This window comes from Amblyomma americanum, chromosome 8 (assembly GCF_052857255.1).
Source record: "Amblyomma americanum isolate KBUSLIRL-KWMA chromosome 8, ASM5285725v1, whole genome shotgun sequence".
Taxonomy (NCBI): Eukaryota; Metazoa; Arthropoda; class Arachnida; order Ixodida; family Ixodidae; genus Amblyomma; species Amblyomma americanum.
Genome location: NC_135504.1, coordinates 65,723,681 through 65,740,413, shown reverse-complemented (window position 1 = coordinate 65,740,413; position 16,733 = coordinate 65,723,681). Strand labels below are relative to the sequence as shown.

Here is a 16,733-nt window from a genome sequence, read left to right as displayed (position 1 = left end):
AGTCCGTTCGCCTCGAACAAAGCGTCTTGTAAGGGCAACTATAAGGGAATGCGGGGGCAGGGGAGGGGGGCGGAGTTTGAAGATAGGCGTGACCTTTGTCGTAGTTTCAGTGAGCGATGGTCCCGGCTACCTGGTTTTTATGCGCGGGCGGTGTGGAGAGAATTCAAAAGCCGTGATGAACCCACTAAGCACTATTTTAAGCACACAGTCGAAATGGAAGCACTGAAAACAGGCAGCGAGACATCAAAGCCGTCTATGACGTCACCTCAGCTGTGCCAGGGCGCAGGTGAAACAGTGGCGCAATGGCAACTGAGCGAGGAGCACGCGCTCGATAAGTGTAAAACGAAACTTTGCATTTCTATTACATATATGTGTCCGTAAGATCCGACTCTTCATCATCTTCAGATGTGGACTCCTCTAAGTCGTCCATACATCATAGATCGAAAGAATTATTCCGAGATCGTTACGCTCGGACATTTTTCCAAACGATGGTCGCGAAGCTTCAACAAAAGCGCCGTTGTCCGCTTTGGCGGAAGATCTAGCGCGAAAGCGCTACTTCGTGCGCGAGGTAAAACCTCACCTCATCGAGTTTGTGTCAAGCTTGACCGCGAGGGTGACCTTGACTAAACTATTGATAAATAAAATAAATATTGCCGTGACGGGGTTTCGAACCCACGGTGGCGTGAGCAGATCAGCTTCGCTGGTCACTGCACGAGAACACTAAACTATTGCCGCAGTTTTTTTTCTTTATTGCGTAGAAATAGGGCCGGAAAGAGGAATCTAAGTACGCTTACGCCACAAAACACCAGGTCACCATACCGCCTGCACGACGCCACCTTCCAAAACGTCAAAAGTCTGGGAGGCACACACATGCATCCAAACAGGGGAGCCAGCTAGGCGGTTCTTGCAGAGCAGCATGTACTCCCCGCACCAAAGCGCATTGCTCACGAAACAAAGATTTCGACGACCGTGGCGATTCGGCGTGGCGGTCCATCATGCGGCTCTTCCAGAGACTAGATAGTCCTAGCAACATAAATAGATCCGATGGCACATCACAGTTGTTCTCCACAGGCAAAAAAAAAAGGATATTGTAGCGTGTGATGTCAACGTCCCTCTTAATTGTTCGTTGTAATATACCCCAGAAGAACACAGCATCAATGCACAGAATAAAACAATGGTCAATTGTCTCTGGCGTGCTGCACAGGCGGCACTTCACTGACCATGGCGCAAGCATCTTCTTAGCATGAAGCCATGCCTTCACAGGCAGTGTGGATGTGTGCAGCTTAAAGAAGGATGTTTTTGCAGCAGAAGAAATGCACACTCGCCTAACACGTTTTAAAACACTGGTGTCAAGGAACTCCAGAAAATGTTGCCGATACAACGGTACAGGGAACAAATACTCTGTGAGTGCCGTAAGCCATCGCCGCAGCCGATTACGCCTCGTGTTAAACTGCGAAACACTCTCTCACTGTCCATTGCACATAGACTTCTTCGTCCAATAATACAACTTCGCGCGCTTCGGGCCTGGGTACATTGTCCTCTGCATTGTACACTGTCTTCTTCGTCCGCTAATACTACTTCGGGGCTTTGGGCCCGTGCTTTCGCAATATAATCGGTTTAACCAAGTTAAAACCCTGTCACTTTTTTTTAGACTCGGGAAACCCCACCAACTTTTAAAAAGGTGTCGAGGAGGAACTCTCTCTGTTTTACTCTGTTTTACTCCGTCACTGTCTATCTGTTGTAGCTTGTGTATCTTCCTGCCTACGCAACGCATGTACATGCAAACACGGTTAAGCCTAAAATTATTTCGCGTGCGTTCTATTTTCAGGAGTTTTCTTTGTGGCTCGAACGGACGGACAAAAATTCGGGGAGGCTGCGAGATGGGAATGTCGGCGTATTTAAATGCACCCCTACATTGAAAGGCAACTGCATAGGTTTTAGAAATCGACGAGCTTAAAGGGGTCGGATGTGTGAAACCTGCAGGTAAAGCATGAAAAGCCATCTCGGGCTAGCAGTAAAATGGTGCCGTAATCGCGGATTTAACGTGCACCGAGACTTCGGTGCGCGTTAAAGGACACCACGTGGTTAACATTCACGTGATCCCCTCTACTAGAAAACGTGCCTTGCAACCGACAGTTGTCGTTTGACGTCGAATGCTTTGTATTATTTACAAAAAATAATTTAACGCCAGGTAGACGTCACCGACGTGAAGTCGTGGACAATCACTAACGTCCGCGCGAGCACTATTTCTGTATCACGAAACAGCGTTCCTCATCTGAAGTTGCAAGAAAGATGCGGAGAGTTCTTTGTAATGAAAAACTTTCTTTTAACTTTCTTGTAACTTTCTTGTAACTTGCTTGTAACTTACTTGTAATTTTATTTTATTTATTTACACGTGCTGCAGTCATACAGACCAAGCAGGGGGGCAACATTCAGAAAGCAAAATACAATCAAACACAACGCAAATGCAGCATTCCGAGGCAACAAACAATGGAAGGAAACAGGATGTGTTGATAACACTAATTAGACACATAGAGCAAAACACTCATTTCAAAAGCAGCGGCATTAGGAGCCGAAAATACATGTGCTGGCAGTGAAGTTCCATGCTGTGATTGTTGGCGGAAAAAATGAGTTCTTGAATGCATGTATTGGTTTGTGCAAAGTATGGGCTAAGTTTGTGGTTGTGGCTATTGCGCGTCTGTTGTGCGGATCGAGGACATAGATAGGGAGCAGGATTAATATTAAATCGGCACAAGTATAGTGAGTACAGAAATTTAAGTCATGCAAGTGCTCACCTTTTTTTCTGAAGTGGATATGTTGTTCATAGACATCAGAAAGGATAGCAAGATTGAGCTACGATAAGCGTTAAAGTTGAAACGGACGGCTTTTCTCAGGACCATTTCAAGTTTCTTGATCTTTTTTTTTAGGAACTGATCTCATGCGACATAAGCATACTCAACTTTCGGACGAATTAGGGTGTTGAAGGCAAGTTGCTTAAGTTCAAGCGGAGCGCGTTCTAATTTGTGTTCAAGACAAGACTTCCCGAAGAAGACAAGCAAATATTGTTATTGTGAGTGGACCATGAAAGGCGATTTTGTAATGGTGACTCCGAAATATTTACATTCGCTCACCTGTACCAGTGGAAGATTATTTATTGCGTATTTATTGTGTAATGCACCAATACTGCAAAGCCTGCAGTACTGGCGCTCCTCCTGACGACTCCCTCCCTAATCGACATCGTCAGCGCTGACGAGAAAAACAGGGTAGCGTAGGTTGAGGGAAAGACGAAGCTCACAGCCTCATTTATGGGGGGGTCAAACAGCGTTTCTCGTAGTATGTACAAACACACACGCCCGCACAGAGTTGAACGGGTGGAGGGAAGGGCGGAAGGCTAAACTGGAAGACGAGGGCGAGGGACTGTCGCTACGCGCTCCGCGCGGTTCGATTAAGGACGTGTGTAAACCAATCGACGATGGCGAAGAGGACCCCCCCCCCCCCCCCCCTCCTCGCCCGTGGCTACACTGTTGACCCTGTTTGCAAGGTCGTGAGGTCTCGCTGGCTAACGAGGGGCAGGCAGCACGCAGCTGAAGTGTTTGCTTTGCCCCTTCAGACCGCCGTCTGAGATCGACGTTGTCTTTCGAGAAAGATAGGAGCTTGCCGGCCTCCCCCCCCCCCCCCTTTTTTTTTCTTTTCTATACCAAGTGGTCGTACCCAACCCCCGGTTCTGGTGCTCTAATTGAATTATCCTTCCATTAAGAGTGGCGCAATAACCTTCCAACACTCGTAATTAAACGTCTCTCATATTTGTTTCCATTTCGTTCGGATCACTGAAATGTATCGGAAATATTACGCTCCCCCCCCCCCCCCCCCTCTATCGCACGCGTGCTGTGTTCGAAGGTTCGGAACAGCAGCAGAGAGAACGTTCCGGATATTAAACCGCGCAGGTATCATACGCAGTAATAGCCTGCGATGGGACAGGAAATAGGCTGTGCGGTGGGGAGAGGGGGTTGACGTTAATTAAAGGCTATAAACTTGAGGGTGATAGGAAGAGCTGAGAGAGAGGGGGAGAGTTGAATTTCGACTTGAAACAGACACCATGGCGCGCAAGCAATCTGGACTTCGTTTGCACCGTTATCTGCAATGAGAGCCGACTGGGAAAGGGAAACGCACACGCGGAAGTTTCCGGCTGTCAAACACGACAGAGCACGCGTTTCCGCTGCGGAGAAAGTTCTGCCCGGTTCACGAGATACGGTGCCGCGTATCTTAATTTTTTTTCCCCGTCTCTCCTGTGTAACGAGTCATCGGGTTAACCTTTGATCTCGAGACATTCTTTAGCGGTGTGCGCTATCGTCTCAGTATTTTGTATAAATTTTTATAAAGAGCTTGTATTCAGAAAACAAGTGTTCTGTGTAGAAAGATTTGTGACTGAGCAGAACATCGTGGAGGTGCTTACTGCACGTAAGTACGCAGCTTCAACTCTATACGTTCAGAGAGAAAGTTCCGCTGCTGCAAGAAGTACAGTACAAGTTCGTCGAAAGTTTACAGTCCGAGGGGGGGGGGGGGGGGGGGCTTGATTCTAAACCGCCTTAGTGGGGCCTCTGTAGTCTGCGTGACATTCCTACCATTGGGAGGGGTACGACCAGAGTTTCTCTTAACTTCCAGAGATTTGGGGTAATGGGAATGCATATATAACGAGCCACCAGACGGGGCCCAAAAGCAAACCCGCCTGGGCCCTAAACTTGTGACAAAAGCTGTGCAGTCGTGAACAACGACGGAGAAGGAATAAAAATTTTTGCCCAAAATTTCAAACTTCCTCTTCGTTGCTTTGTTAAATTTTAGAATGATTTTGCACATTTTACGCGACGATGAAAACTGGTTAGAAAAAAAAAAACAACGGGTGTATCCCACAATAATGTAGTAATAATAATTGAATCCTAAAACTATGTTCCCTCCCATATCCCTCACTACTGTATACCACATCGATGCAATGCTAGAGGCCCGTGTACTGTGCGATGTCACTGCACGTTAGAGAACCATCGGTGGTCGAAACTTACCGGAGCCCTTCACTACGGCGTCCCTCATAGACCGAGTCGCTTTTGGACGTTAAATCAGATAAAACCAAACCAAACCAAACTACAGTGGGCGGCAGAAAGTTAGGCGGGGCGAATGCGATTAAGAATATTGCGGGGATACGGTGGCCGCAGCTGGCAAAGGACAGGGTTAATTGGAGAGACATGAAAGAGGCATTTGCCCTGCACTGGGCGTAGTCAGACTGATGATGATCATGACTGCTGTGATGTCTTTATGCTTCATGTAATGCGTTTAAACTTTAAGCCTGTTTCCGTCACAAAAGTTACCGAAAAAAGTCCATGAATATTTGATGTCTCTTTGATGCGAGAGCACAGCAGATGCTGCTTTTGTGATTATGTCACCATGATTGTTTCTTAATGACCCGAGAAATTTAGTGCCAATTTTTGTAAAGAATGGTAACTTGTGGCGTACAAAAACTATATATATTTGGTTACGAATCGTTGGTGTAGTGATTTGGTGCAGTGTGTCCATCTGTTTCGTGTAGCTGTATTTTGACACACGCATTAATTTCGCATAGGTGTGCATCGAAGCACAGTCATTGCCACCGTGTCGAAGGATCTGTAATGAGTGCGAAAGAATATACACGTGGCGGCTCGGAATGCTTGCAGCTCATAATTGTACCCGCTTTCGAGTATTCAGTGCAGGGTCAACCAAACCCACCGACTTTTTGGACTCTCCGTTTGCAAAATTTTCTTTACAGTCTATAGACTGTCAGTAGACTTTTGTTTAAATTCTATAGACTTTCTATAGACAAACCATATAGACCAGTCTATAGGCAATGCAAATCTTATAGACAATCTATAAACTTATGGCCTTACAATTTTAGATTGTTATAGACAGTCTATTGTCTATTAATGGACAAATGTAGATATCTATAGGAAGGGAAGAGTTTATAAGTCTATAGACAATCGATAGAACAATTTTATTAGGCACATACGCCTCCTATGGCACGGGCAAACACGGCCACCATAAGAATCTGCCCTACGTTGGCCGTGGTCGAGACCCTCTTCTATGGCCGTTCGAATGAGCATGGACGTTCCCTGTTGTGCTAGCACTCAGTGGTCTAGAACGGCTCTTTAAGCGCTTGAGTGGCAGTCCAAAGGAGGGGGCCTTGGCTATAAAAGCCGCCTATACACACGCTCCGTCCGCACCGGACCTTGTCCGCGAAAAAAAAAAAAAAAACCTTTTGTCGGTTGGACGACACGTGCCAATTGACAACAGTCCTTTTTATTTATGCTGCTGATTCCCCGGACAGCAGCACGTCACATCGTAGTGAGGAAACAGTAAAGGCATCAACGAGAGTCCGTTATTCGCAAATGAAACAATGTATATATAATCTGAACGCTTGTTCGTCCGTGGAGTTTTGCACAGAGGCACGAAGGCTTCTGTCTGCACTCCCGTTTTGTAGCGTGAAGCAGCTGGAGATTCCGCGTACGTAGAGATTCCAACATCGGAAATAGTGCATTGCTGCTTGGAGTCCGGTTTTGGGGCGTTCCCCCATAACCGCGGTCTCGCTACAGCGAATATGACTTTCTATAAGTGGAGAAGTGTGCGTATACCTTTCTCGTACTTGTAAAGCCTGCATCATTTGTGACCTACTACGGAAGTGTCAGCTTTGGTTTGGGGATGCGAAAACTAGCAATTATAACGTTAATTCTTAGCTGTTCAGCCTCAACACAGATACACTGTCGCGAAAAAGCCAGTTAAAATGGATGCGCACCACAGCAGAAATTTCATGAATGCAGAGTATTATTACACCCGCCGCGGTGGCTTAGTGGCTACGGCGCTCGGCTACTGATCCGGAGTTCCCGGGTTCGAACCCGACCGCGGCGGCTGCGTTTTTATGGAGGAAAAACGCTAAGGCGCCCGTGTACTGTGCGACGTCTGTGCACGTTAAAAGATCCCCAGGTGGTCGCATTATTCCGGAGCCCTCACTACGGCACGTCTTCTTTCACTCCTTCGTTTATCCCTTACTTTACGGCGCGGTTCAGGTGTCCAACGATATGAGACTGATACTGCGCCATTTCCTTTCCCCAAAAACCAGTTAAAAAAATTTAAAAGGTGTCTTTCTTCGGTCGTTGGGGCTTTATGTTCAGCGGCTACGTTTTTTGTTTCATTGCGGACCTGCAGACTGAAGAGAATCCCATTATCCCCAATAGGGTACACGGTCGCACAATTGTCTACACGCATTGTTTGGAAAGCACTTAAACCGGTTTGAAAAGCGCACGCGTTCTTTATAAGCCGCTCGAGTTAAGCGGATTTCGAGCTTAGTGGGTTGGCCAAACACTGTGCGGGTCGCCTGCATAGATGTCTAGGTCTTTCGTCACTAGCCTTGCACGTACTTATAGACGGAGGCGCCCCGTGTTTGCGTGTTTACGCAGGACATGCATGACATTCCGCCAGTTTTCACTCCACTATACTGGTGTGTGTACTTGGAAAGCCACAGTCGCTTGGAGAAGAGTCCAGGCACTGCGCTCCATTCTCCTTGTCTATGCATATCCAGAGTATAGTTTTTTTTTTCGGGTATCGATCACTTTTCGCCTGACGGAGCAACTTGAGTGTCGCCTCGCTCTGGCGAGCAGGAGCTTAGAGGACCGAGGTTACGTATACAGATAGGTGTGCGTCCAGCCGATCGCATCGGGGTCGGAGGTACACGCCGACCACGCAAGTCTGTGGACGCGCCTACAAATTTGGTACGTCCTTCGGGCCGCGCTGTGGTGACCGTCGGCCTATCCTCAGAGCAAGAGCGAAAATTGAATCATTATTGACATGATCTTGTTGAGCCCCTTTACGGACACTTGCGGCGTATTACATAAGGGGGAGGGTCATCACAAAAAATAAGAAAAACAGGATAAGACTCATGCTTTATGGGGATTGAACGTCTCAAAGCGACTCAGGCTACGAGGGATGACGTAGGGGAGGGCTCCGGATAATTTTGGCCGCCTGGGGTTCTTTAACGTTCACTGACATCGCACAGCACATGGGCCTCTAACATATTTCGCCTCAATGCAATGCGACCGCCGTGGACGAGATTGAACTCGGGTCTTTCAGGTCAGCAGCCGAGCACCAAAACCAATGAGCCACCGCGACGGCAAAAAAACAAAGGTGTGTGTGTGTGTGTGGGGGGGGGGGGGGGGGTAGTCAGAAACTAGATCTTTCAGAGGAAAAGAATTACAAAAGAGTTGCTCAAGTACCTCTCTTCAGCTCCTGTCCACTCAGGAACATCAGCATTTGCAATCTCTGCAGATAGACACCCGTATCCTGCATGTTATTTTTTTTGTCGTTGATTGCATTCGGTGAAGTTTTCCCGCGGAGCAAGAATAACGCAGTACCGCTTATCGGTCTATAGACAAAGGTCTGTAGGATTGCTAGGCCATAAACCTATGGAATGTATAGACCTGTTTCAATTGGAGCACTAGACTTTTGTCTGTAGACTCTATAGACACAAATTTACAAAATGTCTATGGCCACAAGTCTACGTCATGTATAGACTGCCCATAGAGCTGTGTCTGTTGGACTTTCAGCAGACATTTGTCTATTGACTGTCTATAGAGAGAACTGTACTAAAAGTATGTGTCCATACGTCTATAAATTATCTATAGAATACTCGATAGGATTTGTCCAAAGAAATTCTATACACTTCATTGGCAGTCTATGGACAGCCTGTAGATTGTCTAAAGAAATTTTTTTAACGCTTGGATGTCACTAGGTGCAAAACTGAAAACGTCGCGAGCAGTGATTTGTCATTTCTCACTTGTGATTTGTCACTGGAAGGTTGGGAGGGTGATTCCGCTGCACAAGTCTGGCGATAAACATTGCCCTGATAACTTTCGCCCTGTGTCGCTCACCAGCATTCCATGTAAAGTCATGGAACATGTCATCTACTCTCATCTTGCTACCTTTTTAGAATCCAATTGCTTTTTCAGTAATGCCCAACACGGCTTCCGTAAATCATTTTCATGCGAAACGCAACTCATATGCTTCACAAATGACTTGCATTGCATTCTAGATCGCGGATCCCGTGCTGATTCTATATTTATGGATTTTTCTAAAGCATTTGACAAGGCTTCACATGAGCTTCTTTTTCTTAAACTAAAAAGCCTTAACATCGATTCCACATTACTTGCATGGTTGCATTGCTTTCTTTCAAACCGAAGTCAGTTCGTAACAGCAAATAACGTCAATTCAGATTCCTCGCCTGTTGGCTCTGGTGTGCCTCAGGGGTCCGTTCTTGGGCCCCTCCTCTTTCTCATTTATATAAACGACTTACCCACTACTATATCGTCTTCCGTTTGTCTTTTTGCCGATTACTGTGTTATTTACCGCGAAATTAATGACGATAATGATGCATCTGTTCTTCAGTCAGATATTAACAAGGTACTTGGTTGGTGTAACCTGTGGAATATGAAGCTAAACATTACTAAATGCAAGCATTTGCCCATTTCTCGTCTGTCTACTACACACTCTACCTACTGCATTAATGGCATCACTCTTGAAACTGTGTCGTCTTATAAATATCTGGGTGTTCATGTCTCTTCTAACCTGTCTTGGAAACCTCATGTTGAGTACATTATAAATAACGCTAACCGCATCCTTGGATACCTTCGCAGAAATTTTTCATGTGCACCAAGTTCATTAAAACTACTACTTTACAAAACTTTGGTCCGCTCTAAATTGGAATATGCTTCATCGGTGTGGAACCCTGGGGTCGAATCTGTCATTTCTGACTTAGAATCAGTACTTACCAACTATCATCGTACTGGTAGTGTAACTGCCATGAAAGCTAACCTCTCCCTCCCGCTTCTTTCCCATCGCAGGTCAATAGCTTCATTATGTACTTTTCACAAAATTTATCATAATCCTTATCTTAAAGAGAGGTTGTTAAAAAGACCATCATATATTTCAGCACGCATTGATCACCGCCACAAAGTTTGGATCCCTCCTTGTCGCACGAGATGTTTTCACGATTCATTCATACCCAGAGCTTGTGCCAGTTGGAATCACCTTCCCCACGATATTGCTGAAATTACGGATACTGTTGCCTTTCGTAATAATAATAATAATAATTGGTTTTTGGGGAAAGGAAATGGCGCAGTATCTGTCTCATATATCGTTGGACACCTGAACCGCGCCGTAAGGGAAGGGATAGGGGAGGGAGTGAAAGAAGAAAGGAAGAATAGGTGCCGTAGTGGAGGGCTCCGGAATAATTTCGAAGCCCTCCACTACGGCACCTATTCTTCCTTTCGTAATGCTGTTACTAATTCTATACAAGTCTCTGTCTATATCTATGTTTTATTTTATTAGCTGCTGTTTTCTTTCGTGGTTTGTTTTGTGGAATGCTGCCTTTTGCTAGTGCTGTTATTGACATTAAACTAGTGTGTGCTGTAACTATATTCAAATTTTATTAGCTGCTGTTTTGTTTTCTGTACTTGTATGTTATTCCCACTCCCCTCTGTAACGCCTAACGGCCCTGAGGGTAAATAAATAAATCAGCTCTGGCTCCTTTCGCGCTGGTGGTAGCAGACCGGCATTATTTATTTCACTGCTACCAAATATTCATTTCTATCCCCCCCGCCCCCCTTACGGCAAACTCCGTCGACCACTGGCCGGGGCTGAGTGCTTACCGCTCGTAAAAACTGAGCACACACGGGACTGCAAGTATAATAATTTTTTTTTTATGGGGAGGGGGGGGAGGAAATGGCGCAGTATCTGTCTCATATATCGTTGGACACCTGAACCGCACCGTAAGGGAAGGGATAGGGGAGGGAGTGAAAGAAGAAAGGAAGAATAGGTGCCGTAGTGGAGGGCTCCGGAATAATTTCGAAGCCCTCCACTACGGCACCTATTCTTCCTTTCGTAATGCTGTTACTAATTTTATACAAGTCTCTGTCTATATCTATGTTTTATTTTATTAGCTGCTGTTTTCTTTCGTGGTTTGTTTTGTGTAATGCTGCCTTTTGCTAGTGCTGTTATTGACATTAAACTAGTGTGTGCTGTAACTATATTCAAATTTTATTAGCTGCTGTTTTGTTTTCTGTACTTGTATGTTATTCCCACTCCCCTCTGTAACGCCTAACGGCCCTGAGGGTAAATAAATAAATAAATAAATAAATAAATAAATAAATAAATAAATAAATCAGCTCTGGCTCCTTTCGCGCTGGTGGTAGCAGACCGGCATTATTTATTTCACTGCTACCAAATATTCATTTCTATCCCCCCCGCCCCCCTTACGGCAAACTCCGTCGACCACTGGCCAGGGCTGAGTGCTTACCGCTCGTAAAAACTGAGCACACACGGGACTGCAAGTATAATAATTTTTTTTTTTATGGGAAGGGGGGGGAGGAAATGGCGCAGTATCTGTCTCATATATCGTTGGACACCTGAACCGCTCCGTAAGGGAAGGAATAAAGGAGGGAGTGAAAGAAGAAAGAGGTGCCATAGTGGAGTGCTCCGGAATAATTTCGACCACCTGGGGATCTTTAACGTGCACTGACATCGCACAGCACACGGGCGCCTTAGCGTTTTGCCTTCATAAAAACGCAGCCGCCGCGGTGATCAAAAGTATAAATTCTAGAGGAAGTAGGTTCTTGTGGGAATATAGGCGGTTTACCGGTACATAAAATGGTGAGAGGGCAAACGTCGATTGGCGACCGGATGACGTCACAGAAAGAACAGGCGACCACAGAGCATTGACACCGCCTTGGGGAGCAAAGCACAAGCGGTAAGCGTTGACTACAAAATGCTATAGAGACATGATGCACACGTTGAGTAGGCAAAATTGATGTCTGCCACTCACCTCATTGCTATAATTTCGAGTCGCTTACGAAGGATGATGATTTGCGGTGCGACAATAGGTTACCTTTGAGAACCACAAGAAGAAAGTGAGCGCCCTGTTTACGGCGTGAACCGCGACAACAGCAATTTCCAGCCGTCAAATACCGTCAAATGCAGCTTTCTCTGAGCGTTCTGGACACTTTATTATAGCCTCAGATTTCCATGGTGTCTACACATGGTAGGAAAAACTCGCAAGGTTAACTGAAAACTTAGGGGAATTCTTTAACTAAGAAAGGGGCGCTTTGAACGTGACAGGAACGTAACAACCACACAGCGCTAACCACGAACGTCTACTTTTATGGTTGAAACACGTCAGACTATAACTAGTCCAACCTTTTACGTTTCTAATTTGAAGTCGAATATACAGGACAGGGCGTGGGTGTGGAGAGCAAGGGAGATTCTATGCTTCCTTACCAACCTCAGGGGCGCCCACAAATCAGCTACGTTAAGCTCTCGCCGAGATAGGAATGGGTATGGACCACGGCTCTCGATTCCTTATCGGCACGCTACCGCCACACCCACTTGCGTCTTCGTAAAACCAGCTACAAAAGTTCTTTTAAAAGTGTCCAAAATATTCACAAGGGCTCACTGACAGGCACTTTCCATGGAAAATAAGCACAGGCTCTTTATTTGGAAGCAGTATATAGCGCTTTTGATAATTCTCTGAATAAGCTATCAAACAGATCGTTCTGACTAGCACACACTGTATATAGTCTCTGTGATCGCTCAACTCTAAAATATAATGTAGGGGACACACATTGCTTGCTTCTTGGAGTATTCCGATGCACAGCGATGAAATTCTGCTGCTGAAAGGCACGGTACTCTGCCCTACGACGACTACGCCCACTGCCTTGACGCTCCGGAGCCGAGGGCTTCGACATGTATGCCGTGTTGTAACCTTTGTGTGTGCAGCTGTTGGCCTCCAGGGCTGCGCCGTCTTCCGCTAACAAGCCCGGCGTCACGGATTCGCTAATTGAAAGTTACGCCTCACCTGCTGCGCCTTTCTTTTTCCTCCTTGCTTTCGTTCTTCTTTTATTTTCTTTCTTTTTTCTTCTTTCTTCCTTTCTTTTTCTTTATTTCTTACTCTTTGTTCTGTTCTTTCTTCCTCTCTTGCTTTCTTTTTCTTTCTTTCTTTGTCGCTCGCTCGGTTTCTGCGCGAAAATCGTGCACCGTAAAGAAAACTGCGCAGCTGCGCAGTCTCGGCTCACTGGGGATTGGACAGTGAACACTGTTCTTTCAATTGGTCAAATGTTTACTCCTGGGGAATCCCCCAAGGTGGAGTAGATTTGTAATAAGGGAGTAATTACTCATTGGCATCCACCCGAGCGCAGCCATACGGTTAGAAAAGAAAGTTGTACAGCTTTCTCAGAAACTTCGTAGTTGGAGAAAAATTCGTTCTGGTCCGGGGTTCGAACCCGGGACCACCGCTACACCGTAGCAGTCGCTCTACCAACTGCGCTAACCGGGATGGTATATGTAGTGATAGAGCGTATTGATCAATAACTCGAAATGGGAACAGTGTTGGTCAGATGTTTTGGAGAATCCCCCAAGGTGGAGTAGATTTGTAATAAGGGAGTAATTACTCATTGGCATCCACCCGAGCGCAGCCATACGGTTAGAAAAGAAAGTTGTACAGCTTTCTCAGAAACTTCGTAGTTGGAGAAAAATTCGTTCTGGTCCGGGGTTCGAACCCGGGACCACCGCTACACCGTAGCAGTCGCTCTACCAACTGCGCTAACCGGGATGGTATATGTAGTGATAGAGCGTATTGATCAATAACTCGAAATGGGAACAGTGTTGGTCAGATGTTTTGGAGAATCCCCCAAGGTGGAGTAGATTTGTAATAAGGGAGTAATTACTCATTGGCATCCACCCGAGCGCAGCCATACGGTTAGAAAAGAAAGTTGTACAGCTTTCTCAGAAACTTCGTAGTTGGAGAAAAATTCGTTCTGGTCCGGGGTTCGAACCCGGGACCACCGCTACACCGTAGCAGTCGCTCTACCAACTGCGCTAATCGGGATGGTATATGTAGTGATAGAGCGTATTGATCAATAACTCGAAATGGGAACAGTGTTGGTCAGATGTTTTGGAGAATCCCCCAAGGTGGAGTAGATTTGTAATAAGGGAGTAATTACTCATTGGCATCCACCCGAGCGCAGCCATACGGTTAGAAAAGAAAGTTGTACAGCTTTCTCAGAAACTTCGTAGTTGGAGAAAAATTCGTTCTGGTCCGGGGTTCGAACCCGGGACCACCGCTACACCGTAGCAGTCGCTCTACCAACTGCGCTAACCGGGATGGTTTATGTAGTGATAGAGCGTATTGATCAATAACTCGAAATGGGAACAGTGTTGGTCAGATGTTTTGGAGAATCCCCCAAGGTGGAGTAGATTTGTAATAAGGGAGTAATTACTCATTGGCATCCACCCGAGCGCAGCCATACGGTTAGAAAAGAAAGTTGTACAGCTTTCTCAGAAACTTCGTAGTTGGAGAAAAATTCGTTCTGGTCCGGGGTTCGAACCCGGGACCACCGCTACACCGTAGCAGTCGCTCTACCAACTGCGCTAACCGGGATGGTATATGTAGTGATAGAGCGTATTGATCAATAACTCGAAATGGGAACAGTGTTGGTCAGATGTTTTGGAGAATCCCCCAAGGTGGAGTAGATTTGTAATAAGGGAGTAATTACTCATTGGCATCCACCCGAGCGCAGCCATACGGTTAGAAAAGAAAGTTGTACAGCTTTCTCAGAAACTTCGTAGTTGGAGAAAAATTCGTTCTGGTCCGGGGTTCGAACCCGGGACCACCGCTACACCGTAGCAGTCGCTCTACCAACTGCGCTAATCGGGATGGTATATGTAGTGATAGAGCGTATTGATCAATAACTCGAAATGGGAACAGTGTTGGTCAGATGTTTTGGAGAATCCCCCAAGGTGGAGTAGATTTGTAATAAGGGAGTAATTACTCATTGGCATCCACCCGAGCGCAGCCATACGGTTAGAAAAGAAAGTTGTACAGCTTTCTCAGAAACTTCGTAGTTGGAGAAAAATTCGTTCTGGTCCGGGGTTCGAACCCGGGACCACCGCTACACCGTAGCAGTCGCTCTACCAACTGCGCTAACCGGGATGGTATATGTAGTGATAGAGCGTATTGATCAATAACTCGAAATGGGAACAGTGTTGGTCAGATGTTTTGGAGAATCCCCCAAGGTGGAGTAGATTTGTAATAAGGGAGTAATTACTCATTGGCATCCACCCGAGCGCAGCCATACGGTTAGAAAAGAAAGTTGTACAGCTTTCTCAGAAACTTCGTAGTTGGAGAAAAATTCGTTCTGGTCCGGGGTTCGAACCCGGGACCACCGCTACACCGTAGCAGTCGCTCTACCAACTGCGCTAACCGGGATGGTATATGTAGTGATAGAGCGTATTGATCAATAACTCGAAATGGGAACAGTGTTGGTCAGATGTTTTGGAGAATCCCCCAAGGTGGAGTAGATTTGTAATAAGGGAGTAATTACTCATTGGCATCCACCCGAGCGCAGCCATACGGTTAGAAAAGAAAGTTGTACAGCTTTCTCAGAAACTTCGTAGTTGGAGAAAAATTCGTTCTGGTCCGGGGTTCGAACCCGGGACCACCGCTACACCGTAGCAGTCGCTCTACCAACTGCGCTAACCGGGATGGTTTATGTAGTGATAGAGCGTATTGATCAATAACTCGAAATGGGAACAGTGTTGGTCAGATGTTTTGGAGAATCCCCCAAGGTGGAGTAGATTTGTAATAAGGGAGTAATTACTCATTGGCATCCACCCGAGCGCAGCCATACGGTTAGAAAAGAAAGTTGTACAGCTTTCTCAGAAACTTCGTAGTTGGAGAAAAATTCGTTCTGGTCCGGGGTTCGAACCCGGGACCACCGCTACACCGTAGCAGTCGCTCTACCAACTGCGCTAACCGGGATGGTATATGTAGTGATAGAGCGTATTGATCAATAACTCGAAATGGGAACAGTGTTGGTCAGATGTTTTGGAGAATCCCCCAAGGTGGAGTAGATTTGTAATAAGGGAGTAATTACTCATTGGCATCCACCCGAGCGCAGCCATACGGTTAGAAAAGAAAGTTGTACAGCTTTCTCAGAAACTTCGTAGTTGGAGAAAAATTCGTTCTGGTCCGGGGTTCGAACCCGGGACCACCGCTACACCGTAGCAGTCGCTCTACCAACTGCGCTAACCGGGATGGTATATGTAGTGATAGAGCGTATTGATCAATAACTCGAAATGGGAACAGTGTTGGTCAGATGTTTTGGAGAATCCCCCAAGGTGGAGTAGATTTGTAATAAGGGAGTAATTACTCATTGGCATCCACCCGAGCGCAGCCATACGGTTAGAAAAGAAAGTTGTACAGCTTTCTCAGAAACTTCGTAGTTGGAGAAAAATTCGTTCTGGTCCGGGGTTCGAACCCGGGACCACCGCTACACCGTAGCAGTCGCTCTACCAACTGCGCTAACCGGGATGGTATATGTAGTGATAGAGCGTATTGATCAATAACTCGAAATGGGAACAGTGTTGGTCAGATGTTTTGGAGAATCCCCCAAGGTGGAGTAGATTTGTAATAAGGGAGTAATTACTCATTAACATCCTTAGCTTTCCTTTGTAGCCGTATGGCTGCGTTTGGGTGGATGTTAATGAGTAATTATTCCCTTATTACTGATATTCCGTATTAGCAAGTCTTGAGATTAGTTGGTTTCTGAGATGCATCGCTGGCAATCGTGATTGGACACAGCTCGCGCGGCCGGCGGCCAATCAGCTTGCGAGAG

General features: G+C 46.1%; 1 protein-coding gene across 1 annotated transcript in view; it reads left to right on the top strand.

Annotated features, from left to right (window-relative positions):
* Positions 1-16,733, top strand: part of LOC144101814 (globin-like) — a 103,242-nt gene that overhangs the window by 20,628 nt on the left and 65,881 nt on the right. The gene's annotated exons all lie outside the window — the stretch shown is intronic.